The sequence below is a fragment of the Rana temporaria genome, chromosome 3 (assembly GCF_905171775.1).
Source record: "Rana temporaria chromosome 3, aRanTem1.1, whole genome shotgun sequence".
NCBI lineage: Eukaryota > Metazoa > Chordata > Amphibia > Anura > Ranidae > Rana > Rana temporaria.
This window is the reverse complement of record NC_053491.1, coordinates 363,232,234-363,245,117: the sequence shown is the minus strand read 5'-3', so window position 1 is coordinate 363,245,117 and position 12,884 is coordinate 363,232,234. Positions and strand designations below refer to the sequence as shown.

General features: G+C 45.8%; 1 protein-coding gene across 19 annotated transcripts in view; it reads left to right on the top strand.

The window, feature by feature from the left end:
- The window catches only part of MICAL3 (microtubule associated monooxygenase, calponin and LIM domain containing 3), a 235,800-nt gene that overhangs the window by 17,367 nt on the left and 205,549 nt on the right, over positions 1–12,884 (top strand). For 11 of the 19 annotated variants that reach the window (XM_040345340.1, XM_040345349.1, XM_040345348.1 and 8 more), the window contains exon 1: positions 4,398–4,476. The exons of 1 other annotated variant lie outside the window; for it this stretch is intronic. The gene's annotated coding sequence lies outside the window, so the exon portion shown is untranslated. Of the gene's footprint in view, positions 1–4,397; positions 4,477–12,884 lie in introns of those variants that run through there. 7 more of the 19 variants (XM_040345358.1, XM_040345355.1, XM_040345352.1 and 4 more) reach the window with 1 other exon arrangement.

Genomic DNA, 12,884 nt, shown 5'->3' with positions numbered 1-12,884 from the left:
TAAATCGCAGAGCAATGCGGTCTGTGTCCCTGTGCAATATAGTGCAGTGCGACTTTCAGCCTACTCATTTGAAGGAGCTATGATTAACCACTTCCATACAGGGCACTTACGCATCTTCCCGCCCAAGCCAATTTTCAGCTTTCAGCACTGTCGCACTTTGAATGACAATTGCGCGGTCATGCTACACTGTACCCAAACAAAATTGGCGTCCTTTTTCCCCCCACAAATAGAGCTTTCTTTTGGTGGTATTTGACCACCTCTTTTTTTTTTGCGCAACAACTAAAAAAAGACAGAAAATTTTGAAAAAAAATGATGTTTTTATTTTTTTCTGTTAATTTTTTTGTAAATAAGTACGTTTTCTCTTTCAATTACGGGCACTGATATGGCGGCACTGATGGGCACCGATGAGATGGCACTGATGGACATTGATGAGGTAGTACTGACGTGCACAGATGAGGTGGCACTGATTGGCGGCTCTGGTATGCGGCACTGATGGGCACACAAAGGCGGCACTGATGGGCACACATAGGCGGCACTGATAGGCACTCGTGGGCGGCACTGATGGGCGGCACTGATGGGCACTCATGGGCGGCACTGATGGGCACTCATAGGTGGCACAGATGGGCACTCATGGGTGGCACAGATGGGCACTGATAGGTGGGCACTGGGCATGGATGGGCACTGTGGGGTGGCACTGATGGACACTGTGGGGTGGCACTGATGGACACTGTGGGGTGGCACTGATGGACACTGTGGGGCGGCACTGATTTACCCATGTGTGCCAATCAGTGCCCATTTGTGGGCACTGATTGGCATCTTTTTTTTTTGCTCAGACTTTTTTTTTTCCCCTTTTTTTTTCCCCTTCCCTGGTCCAGGGTGGGCTTCCCTGGTGGTCCAGTGTGGCGATCCGAGGGGGGGCTGCGCTGATAAACAATCAGCGCGAACCCCCCCTGTCAGGAGAGCCGCCGATCGGCTCTCCTATACTCGCGTCTGTCAGACGCGAGTGAGGAAGAGCCATCAACGGCTCTTCCTGTTTACATCGTGATCAGCCGTGGTTGGACACGGCTGATCACATGGTAAAGAGTCTCCGTGAGAGACTCTTTACCGAGATCGGTGTTGCGGGGTGTCAGACTGACACCCTGCAACAACGATCGCCGCGATGCGCGCCCCCGGGGGCGCGCAGCAGCTCAGAATCCTGAGGAAGTCATATGACGTCCAGTCAGGATTCTACAACCACTTTGCCGCCGTCAATCTGTCATTGGCGGGCGGCAAGGGGTTAAGCACTAATTTAAGTGTGAAACGCATCAGCTGTTTTACTCCCGTGTTGTGTGCTGTGACTTGTGGTGCATTTTTCCTTTTTTTTTAAATAAAGACAACCATCAAGGTTTTTTGGAGTGCGGCTGTCCATATTTTCTTTTTCCTAAAATTGCACTGCGTCGCACCAAGACAAGTGTGTACACACTTTTTCCAACATGCACTACAACCAGATCTTATGGTACTGTGGTACCACGTAATCCAATGCGGCAAACATTGACACCCTCAGCAGATCACACACCCAGTGCGTTTTTAATGTGGTGCAGGAAATAAGCACGGAACGCAGGTTTCCCGCATGTGTTCTGGAGGAAACGAGCCCTAAACAACACCGCAAACAAATTGTGTCCTATTCACACAATGACACACAACATAAGGTATTGTGTATATGCTTCCTTTTTCCATGCTTCCTTTTATTGGGCTGCCCTATGCGCAGCAAGCGTGGCATAGTAGCTCATGCAATTTTTTTTTTTTTTACTTTGAGCTTTGCATGCTTTTTTTTAACCACACAGTTTGATGCAGGTTTTGCACTTGAAAAACGCATGTCTGCTTGCTGTGTTTCAGTAGCAATTAACTATAGATGGGACGGCAAGTGCTATATGTGTTTTTTTTGCACACTATGGCCCAGATTCACGTAGATGGGCGCAAAAATGTGCGGGCGTAATGTATCTCATTTACGTTACGCCGCCTCAAGTTTTTCAGGCAAGTGCTTTATTCACAAAGCACTTGCCTGTAAAGTTGCGGCGGCGTAGCGTAAATCACGTGGCGTAATTCAAATTCGGCGGGTAGGGGGCGTATATCATTTAAATGAAGCGCGTCCCCGCGCCGAACGAACTGCGCATGCGCCGTCCGTCAAATATCCCAGTGCATTGCTCCATTGCTCGTCGTGAACATAAATGACGTCCAGCCCCATTCACGGACGACTTACGCAAATAACGTAAATAACGTTCATTGAGGGAACCATGAATGCCAACATGTACTGTGACATATAGAATGGCACGTACAGGCACATTGGCGTACCTGTACGTCCCTGCCTTTCCTGCGGGTCGGGGGTCCGATCGGGACCCCCCCCCCCGCTACATGCGCCGTCGAGCGATCCGGGACGACGGCGCGGCCCTTTGTTTATAGCCGCTCCGTCGCGATTGCTCCCCGGAGCTGAAGAACGGGGAGAGCCGTATGTAAACACGGCTTCCCCGTGCTTCACTGTGGCGGCTGCATCGATCGAGTGATCCCTTTTATAGGGAGACACGATCGATGATGTCAGTCCTACAGCCACACCCCCCTACAGTTGTAAACACACACTCCTACACTCCTAACTCCTACAGCGCCCCCTTGTGGTTAACTACCAAACTGCAACTGTCATTTTCACAATAAACAATGCAATTTAAATGCATTTTTTGCTGTGAAAATGACAATTGTCCCAAAAATTTGTCAAAATTGTCCGAAGTGTCCGCCATAATGTCGCAGTCTCAAAAAAAAAACGCTGATCGCCGCCATTAGTAGTAAAAAAAAAAAAAAAAATGCAATAAAACTATCCCCTATTTTGTAAACGCTATAAATTTTGCGCAAACCAACCGATAAACGATTATTGCGATTTTTTTTACCAAAAATAGGTAGAAGAATACGTATCGGCCTAAACTGAGGAAAAAAAAATGTATATATGTTTTTGGGGGATATTTATTATAGCAAAAAGTAAAAAATATTGCATTTTTTTCAAAATTGTCGCTTTATTTTTGTTTATAGCGCAAAAAATAAAAACCGCAGAGGTGATCAAATACCACCAAAAGAAAGCTCTATTTGTGGGGAAAAAAGGACGCCAATTTTGTTTGGGAGTCACGTCGCACGACCGCGCAATTGTCTGTTAAAGCGACGCAGTGCCAAATTGTAAAAACCCCTTGGGTCATTTAGCAGCATATTGGTCCGGTCCTTAAGTGGTTAATGTGCTTCTTCTTGAGCCACTTCATTGACTGTGTGTTTTGGGTCATTGTCATGCTGGAATAACCATCCATGACCCATTTTCAATGCCCTGGCTGAGGGAAGGAGGTTCTCACCCAAGATGTGACGGTATATGGCCCCGTCCATCTTCCCTTTGATGCAGTGAAGTTGTCCTGTCCCCTTAGCAGAAAAACATCCCCAAAGCAAAATGTTTCCACCTCCATGTTTGACGGTAGAGATAGTGTTTTTGGGGTCATAGGCAGACTTCCTCCTCCTCCTCCAAACACAGCGGGTTGAATTGAGGCCAAAGAGCTTGATTTTGGTCTCATCTGACCACAATACTTTTACCCAGTTCTCCTCTTAATCATTCAAATGTTCATTAGCAAAGTTCAGACGTGCCTGTACATGTGCTTTCTTAAAGCGGAGGTTCACCCAAATAACATCTATATAAGACCAAATTCTTTATACTTCTAACATGTACAGTAGGCACTTAGGCTGTACATACCTTATTATGGCTATTTTCAATCCGGCTTGCGGGTACTCACTCCCGCGGGAGTAGGCGTTTCTATGCTGAGCCGCAATGTAATCTGGTGCCTGAACAAAGATCTTCATGGCAGGATCACCAGGGATTATTTTGATTAAACCTGAAAATTATTGTTAAAATTAACATTAAAGATTATACAAAGTTTTAGTTATTAAATTAATAATAAGGCTATTTTTAGTAATTGTTATTATTAATATTGTGTTGCTTCGCCATCTCTGTGCCACAGGCCTCTTTTTGAAGTAATAATCGAAGCCCTGTGTCTTTAAAATTGTCTCCGCACATCTATGGGCGGAGCCTCCGTGTACTCTAGGCTCCCTCATTGGTCAGTTTGTCCTCCTCAGGCCGCCCGCCCCGTTCTCCCTCTTATTTCTTTTCACCTTCCAGCCCCGCCAGGCTTAACACATCGCGGACTGTACCATCTTTCAACCGGTAGGGAGGATGAGGAATGCTTGGTTCTAGATAGTTCTGTTGGCCCTAGTTGTGTATACGGTGTGGCTGTCATTGTCGGGGTGCAGGGTAGGGGGCCTGGGAGAATCGGCCGGGTTTGTAGAGGTGAGCAGTGCTCCCCTCGGTGTGGGTGACGGTGGTAGGCTCCGGAGGGGGCGGGGCCGTCCGCTGGATACAGTGTAGCATAGAGGAGGAGAGCGGAGTGCGGCGGGGCGGATCTCCCGGGATGCGGCTCTGAGGTGAGAGCTCTTCTCTAATTCTTCTGTGTGCGGTGTGGCCCCTGAGCGCAGCTCCCCGGGACCCCCCTCCCCAACTGGAGCTTACCATGGGACCCCACCAGCCCCATGTTCCCTGTGGCCCCACAGTCACCCAGGGGCCCCTCAGCATGGCATGTCATTAACCCTTTCCATCCCGTACAGATTATAGGGCCCCTGAGTAGAACTGTCTAATGCTTTATTAACCCCCTTCCTCCTCCGAGGCTCTCGCACCCTCTTCATGCCTTCCCTGGTGCACTTTGTGGCCCCTGAGTAGAGTCACCCTGGGGCCCTTCAGGGGCATTCTTAGGTGCCTCATTAACCCCTTCCTCTTGTGTCCGTCTTCTCTAGGTGTCCTGGGGGCCCTCTACTTAGTCTGATTTTATTTGGACCCTGCCTGTGGCCCCTGTTGCAGCTCCTCCAGTCTGGGGGCCCCTTACTGTGAAATCACACGTTAGTGCCTTATTAACCTCTTCCTTCCTGGGAGCCCCCACTGATGCAGTCAGATCCCCATGTCCCTCAGAGGTCAGCAGCCTGGCACTGCTAGGGTTAATGACCACTGGTGGGGGGGGGGCTTAGGGAGCTGTGTGATGGAATGTGGTCCCCCTGTATTGTCTTTTATATCATGGTGGATGCCAGACTGCCCGCCCGCTGCCGGGGTTGGTGACCTTGGCGTAGAGATTCCAGACACAGGCAGTCTGAGTGGAGAAACTACAAGTCCCAGCAAGGTTTGCAGTGGCCTGCTGGTACCTGTAGTTCCTTTTACCACAAAAGCGATCTGGACTGCTACATCTGACAATCGGTCCTCCTCTTGTGTAACTACATTTCCCAGCATGTGTGGCACAGGCCAGTGGTACCTGCTGTGACGGTGTGATCATTTGATAGATTGTGAGCTCCTGTGATTGCTGTTGCGGCACTGAAAGTCCTAGCAAGCCTTTAAACTGGGGTCCTGTTGAGATGTGTAGATGTGTTTGCACCTGTCAGTCATGCTGTCCGTCTGTTAGATTGTCAGCTCTGGTGCACATTCTGCATTGCACAGCGTGTTATTTTAGGCATGTGTTGAGGGCTGGGTGCTGTAAATGGATCTGCAGATCTGATCGCTGATGATCGTAGCAGGTGACACCGAAGATGGGGCTCCTCCTCGTTGGTCTATGGACATTGCTTGTTGTTGTTGTTGTTGTTGTTGTTGTTGTTATCTTTGTTCTTATTCAATGGTGCCAGGCGCCTCTGAAATACATCCGCTTTCTTCCTGCAAGTATCCTCAACCGTGCATGTCCAGTCCAAGCACTGAAGGTCCCCCTCTTCTGCTGAAAATGCTGGCTGATCCAGGCCTCGCCTCTTTCTAGGTTGCTGACCCCTGGATTGGTAGATCCTATATTATAACCTGCTACTTGCATCTCTAGCTGCATTCATGTTTATGATCCGAGACAGCCAGGCGATCTGCAATGACATGCTTCAGATTTCACCAGGTATAGACTTTCCTTTAAATGGGCCAGTCCACCTAAAAGGAATATTTCAGGTAGAAGGGGAGCCTGCTGTTGGAAACCTGTTGTGGCTTTAATGATCTGTTGTGGCAGTGAGTGCTGTTCCCATCTACCCTCCAGTGCAACCTCCTCCTAATCATCTCCATTCTATAAAATGACATTTAAAGCTGCTCATGCACCTTGGATGGATTCTATTTAATCCCTATCATGTCAGGCCGGCCCTCCTCCTACAAAGCTGCCCATACACCTTGGATGGATTCTATTCAATCCCTATCATGTCAGGCCTGCCCTCCTACTACAAAGTTGCCAGTAGATCTAGGGCAGATTTTTAGGTGTAGGGTCAGCTTCGCAGTCTGCAGGATATGCAATAAAATGTTCATTGAGTTGATCCCCATCATCCAATAAAATCTGTCAGTTTTGGGTGGAATGCCCTTTTAATAATTGAAGCAGGGATGGGTGCAACATGGACTTATTATGATCCCCTCCATGATGTTTACTTCTCCTTTCTTTAGCCTTCCCTCTGCTCTGAGTCACACTCACGCCTGTCGTTCCTGCTATTATGTGTATCCCCCCTCAGTGGGCTCGGCATTGCTCCTAGTTAGACTGTCCATTTAGGCCCATGAGCTCACACTCCATCTGCCTCCATGCACTCCTCACCCTCTTGTCTTGGATAGTTTTGTCCCTGTTTATTTTGTAAAGCACCACACAAGCTCTATAGATACTGAATAATATTTATATTTTGTGTCTGCTCGTGGCCTGGCAGAGTTCCATAGCATTGTACCATCACAGCCCTCCACTCCCAGCACTGATTTCATATGATTTCAACTTATTTATTATTCATGTGTTTTCTGATCTGCTGAGAACGCCTCCGCCTTTCCCCCTGACCATGTAACACGAGACTGACAGAAGATCAGAAACGTGACGCTCCTTTCTGTGAGGGGAAATAAACCTTACAGTTTATGGGGTTCTCATGACTGACAGACACATGTGCAGGAATTCCAAGAATCCATCACTGCGTGTTATAGATGAGAAGGCCTGAACCAGTTGAGGAATCGCTCTGTTGCCCTGTGCCTGAAGGGCTAGTGCACATGATCATTATTTTTTGAAGAGCAATCTGCATTCAGATTGCTCTTCAGAGCGCACTTGACAAATGGTAAGGAGGTAGCGTATCTTCTCCTCCTGTCTGTTTTTAAACCCTTACACCCCACACTAGTGTGCTGCACATGGTTGCTGGGAGGGCCCCATTCAGCAGATGGTACTTTCTACTGAATATGATAGCAGGGATCATTTTTGCTGCACAGCAATTCAAAGCATTGCAGCTGTGACATCTGTACTTGTATAGTCTGCAATACATACCTCTCCAATAGTCTAAGGTCCCTTCCTCCTAGTGCTGGGCAAGGGCGGTCTTCTTTGGTTAGCTCGGGATGATGTCACTCCTGTGCATGTACAGCTCAGTGTACATTCTAAGGCAGACAAAAGCAGGCAGGTTTATTCTATTGCAGAAGAGACATTGCACCTATCGTCTGCAATAAAGACCCTACCCGTTTGCAATTTTTTTTTTTTTTTTTTTTTTTTAATGGAGACTTTGGTTCCTCCTGAAAGTGATTCTAAAGGTAAACCAGGGCTTGACAAACCCTAGGTCACCATGGCACCAAGAAGTTTCATCTTGGCGCCTGGGCTGCCCCCTGAATGCTCCCCCCCCCCCCCCCACCCTGTGTGTGGCATAGCGGGTGCTGTTGGGTAGACGGGAGGGAGGAGAATGGACACGCATCTGCTCTCCTCCCCTTCTAGTTGCTGGCATGGAAGTGACATGTGCGTTACATTCAGTGGAGCACAGGGGAGACGCGCAGAAGACCCTGAATGTCTCATTAAAGAGAACCTGTCCCTAAAAGAAAAAAAAAATCACATAGGGGACTTTTTGGGTTGTTCCCCCCCCCCCCCCCTCCCCAAAAAAAATTAAAATAAAGGGCAATAATTCTAGCACTATACTTCCTTCGTAACACTAAATTTATGGATTTTTAAAGCGTTGCCTGTGGAAAATATAGGGTACTAATATGTTTAAGGTTTGACATGTTGGGTATCTATTTACTTGGTGCAAAAAAAAAATACCAAAAAATTGGGTCATTTATTGCATTTTTGTGTTCGCTAAAATTAACTTTTAATGTGTTTTTTTTTTTTTTTTTACTGAAATTTTATTTTTTCTTTATGGCAGGGTGGATATAAATCAATGATTTACATTTAATTTTAATTAAATGCTTTTGGAGTATAAAATCTATCCAAAGATGCTTTCCTATTTAAGATAAATTATTTTGTTTATTCAGCATTAAATGAAGCTTGGTTAAGTAGCATGAGGCTGTATATTCTGCAATATTTACATTTTGGTAAACTCATTTAATGAATGCAAGCTGAGATAATATGCATTCACACAATTTCACAGTAACCATGAGATAAAACAAAGTTCAGGAATATTCCTTTATCCCGTTGTTTTGCAAATCTATGTACACTACAAACTGTATGATTGAATCAGTTCTAAAATCACTGTTGCTAACCTGACAGCTTTTTATTCTAAATGGGGAACCTTCATTTTATTTGCAAATATTAAAGATTCAGACTGCAAGCAAGAATAAATCCTTGCATTTAAGGAGCACCTCTTCCTTCAGATCCATCATGACAAAGCCTGTTGGTCATCCACTCACCTGCTGCCGCCATGTTCCTCCCCCTTGTGTCACTGCCGCATCACCAGCTGTCACATTGAAGCACAGAGCAGCCCCAATATTATGCTTCTTAGGTCCCCTGCCAGCACTTCTGGCCCCAGCATTTGTTGGCACAACATTTCATATTCCCGATATGTGCCTGCTGTATTGTGTACTTGTACGAGAAAGTGTCCTGTTCGCTTTGTACTGTGTGTGTTTGTGTTTTTTGTGTGTGAAATCCCTGGTGTTTCTGCTAGTCCTGCTTTCCTATTAGAAACTGACCACACTAAACAGGAGAGCACATCGTGGTCAGTTCGCTAGCTATGCTGAGAGCTTGGTGTACTCTCCAATGATCTGACTTGTCCTGGCATGCCCCCTCTGCACAGCCATTCACTGGGAAGCTCATTGTACAGCTGCTGCCCCCCCCCCCCCCCAATCAAGTATTGGAAAGCTGCAATATAATAGTTTTGTTTTGGGGTTTACTGGTTTAATATTGCTTCAAGGAATCCCTACTCTGTCTTAATTTAAAACCAAGCTTGAGAAAACATTTTATTTGGCCATGTCCTGAAAAGTTGTGATTCAGTTTTTCTTTCCCTGTGTCCCGATTTGGCTCGGAGTTTTCCTGGGTTACTTGTTTTCACCAAGATGGCACATGGTCTTAGAGCTGCAGATTCCTGCTGTCACGCGGCTATTTTTAACCCCGGCGAGCCTTGGCTGGAGCTCAGCCCTGTACTGAACACTGTGAAATGCTTCGTTTACTTTGCATGTTGGAACGCTGAATCCATTTTGTTTTTTATGAGAGACTGAAATAACCTTTTGTGCTTCACAAAGGGAAAAGGGAATAATAGATGAGCCTTTCCCTGGCCATGCCTGCACACCTGTACGAGTCTGGTGTGTCCATGGAGCACACTGCCCAGGGAGAACTGAGCGAAATGTGGGATGATGTTTAACCTCTTCCTGACATGTATATGTAGTGGCAGGAAAAGTGGGCCTTAACACTCAGCCGTTGCAAATGCACATCCGTGGTGGTCTAAGGTTATGCGCTAAGAGTGCGCTCACTGCATGCTCCCAGCACACTGACTGAGCTGTCATGATGGCTGAACCGGAGCCAGGAGAATGGACTCCAGATCATGCGATTGGTGTGAGAACTTATCACAGCGAGTTTTCACCCCTCTGCATCAAACCCCACTTACAGGGATGTGGGGTGGTGGCTTGATAGGGTTAAGGACTGAATGATACAAGTTGGTTATTAACTCTCAATATCGTACGATAAACCCCTTATTAACAAACGCTTCACATTCTCCATGTCAATGGATGCTAGCGAGGTGACAACCGGCAAGGCGTGGCCATGCAAGACCGCTACCTGACTGCGCGCCCCCCACCTGAAATTCTGCAGGGCGTCCAGTCAGGATTTCACAACCACTTCCCGGACGTCTATTGACTGGGCGGGAAGTGGGTTAAAGTGGAGCTCCGGCCAAAATTACACTTTTTAAATAAAATACCCTTATAATACACAAGCTTAATAGTAAAGTTAGTCTGTAAACTAAGGTCCGTTTTGTTAGGTTATTACAGCATTTTGAAAGTTTATAAACTAGCATTAGACCGTGGCCATCTTAAGTGTGGGCATCTGAAGCCAGACTGTATTACTTCCTGGATTTCAGCTTTGCAGATCTCGCACATGCTAAGTGCTGCACAAGCAGTGTAATAGGTTTCAGGTCAGGTTTCCACAGCAACGGCAGTGTCAGACGAAGTTGCCGCCCCTTATGCAAACCTCTCCTGAAATAACCCATTAAAAGTTGATATGCGGGGGGTATAGGGATTGCCGATCGATGAAAGTAAATGACATTAAAAGTTGATAATAAAAAATGATATCGCCCACTAAAAGTTGATAAGCGGGCATGGGGGGGGTTGCCGATCGCTGAAAGTAAATGGAGAGAAATGACAATCAACCGCCGATCGCCGAATATAAATGACACTGACATCGCACATTAAGAGTTAGGGGGGGGGGTTCTGCCGCCGATCGCTGAAGTAAATGACATCGCCCATTAAAAGGTTCCCAAGCGGGGGGTGCCGTTGATCGTGTGTGTGTGTGACAATGACATCGCAATGACAACTTATAAAACTTCATGCTGCCGATCGCTGAAAGTAAATTACATTCAATGACATTGCCAATCACCGAATATAAATGACACTGACCTAGCACATTAAGGCTTCATTTCCATGGATGTTTTTGGACTTTTTTACAGCTTAAAAATGTCTCTCCATGTTAGTCTATGGCCTCATGCCCACCATGACGTTTTTGAGCTGTAGATGGCTGAGCCGTTTTTAAGCTGCAAAAAAAACAAAAAACGGACCAGTGCGTTCTGAAGCTCCAGCCTTAGAGCTGTAAAAACGCCAGACGTTAAATACTCAAATGCTAAAAAACGATACCGCAGCATTTTGGAGCTCCCAGCTCAAAATAAAAAATAATAAAAAAAAATATGGACAGGCGTTTTTTAAGCTGTAAAAAGGCTAAAAAAAGTGGCTGTAAAAACGTCCATGGAAATTAAGCCTTAAAGTTGCTAAAGGGGCGGGGGTTGGGTGCCGCTGATCGCTGAAAGTAAATGAAAATCAATATCGATATGATATAAATAGAAAGTAAATCAATCAATATGACAGCACTTTCACAGTTTCTTGATTCCTAAGTTCTTCGATGTGAGTAGACTAAAACCCCTTTCAAACTGACAGTGCCTGCCGTCGGCGCTCTTAAACTTTATTTTATTTTTTATTTTCAGCTTTCCATCTATTTAAATAGTCTGCCCTTTTTTGTTTTTCGCTTTGGATAGTAAAACATGTCTTTGTTTTTCCTGCCAGTAAATGCCTTATACAGTCCACTTCCTGTTTCTTGTCTGGTCATTAGCCTAGGCAAGTGATGGCAAACCTTGGCACTGCAGATGTTTTGGAACTACATTTCCCCCTGATGCTCATGCACTCTGCAGTGTAGTTGAGCATCAAGGGAAATCTATTTCCAAAGCATCTGTGGTGCCATTGTTCACCATCACTGGCCTAGGCTTATGACATCATGCTCAGCCTCAAATCTCGAATTTTTGTGAGTTTGCCAGGAAGGGAGGGGTGAGTCACTAGAGGGCTAATGAGAGCTGAAGTTGTACTGTGTGTCTAAATCCTGGAAGTGAACAGGCAGCAGCTTCAGCTGCCTACAGTTAAAATGGATGCAACCAGACTTGGTGGAGGGAGATTTCTGCAGCATATTTGGCAAGTACAGAATGGCAGTATTTGTGGTCGGAGGGAAGCTTCAGAATGGCAAAGATGTTTTTATTACAAATTATGTGAACAGACTGCAGTTCCTCTTTAAATTGGGCATTAATGGATAGATTTTTTTTTTTTTTTTTTTTTGACCTAGCTGATCAAAAACAAAACTAATAGATTCTCCATACCACACATTTGATGTGGATGGGGGAACCCTACCTGCTGTGCTATACACTGATCAGCACTGCGCTGATCGAATGAAACGTTTCCATTTGATAGAAGCCAATCATTAGACTGGTAACGGCTGAACTGTCCAGACATGGCAGAGGGGTCCCAGTTTTTGGGATCTTTGTGGTGTCTGGCTGGGGAATGGAGGGAAATGTAATTCCCATCCTTCATTGTGTTGGTGTCAGACCCTTCAGCTGCTCTTTAGTGTAAGGGTCAGCCACGCCTGGGACATTTCTTTTAGTGGGAATGTGGAATTTCACAGTGCTCAGTGAAGCCTCTGCTGTGTATTTGTGTCTGTTTGTTCCTGCAGAAGCTTTATGTGGTTTTATGGTTGAATTGCTGGCTGTTGCAGTTAACCATTATATGTCGCGTGACTTTCCACAGGTACGGAGCAGTTAGGCCTGGATGGCAGATTGTTTGTGGTCATTAATGTAAATTAGAAGCAGATTGTTGGACCAGTGTGTGACAATAGACATGATCTGAAATGTATTGGAAAATATAAAACCTGGAAATGTGATTGGAGTAAGGAGTTCAGTGTGCTTGGGTTACATGTTGTCTGTTCATTCTATGTCTGTCTCTCAGGAGTGTACACACAGCTGTGTAAAGGGGGTTCCTGCTGAGTGTCTGCCACATGACTGCAAAGCATTACCTATCTTTACAAATTGGCATGAATAAATCCCTGACACATCACAAGATACAGCAGCAGTATCTGTTATCACAGAAGACCCATCTTTTAATATTA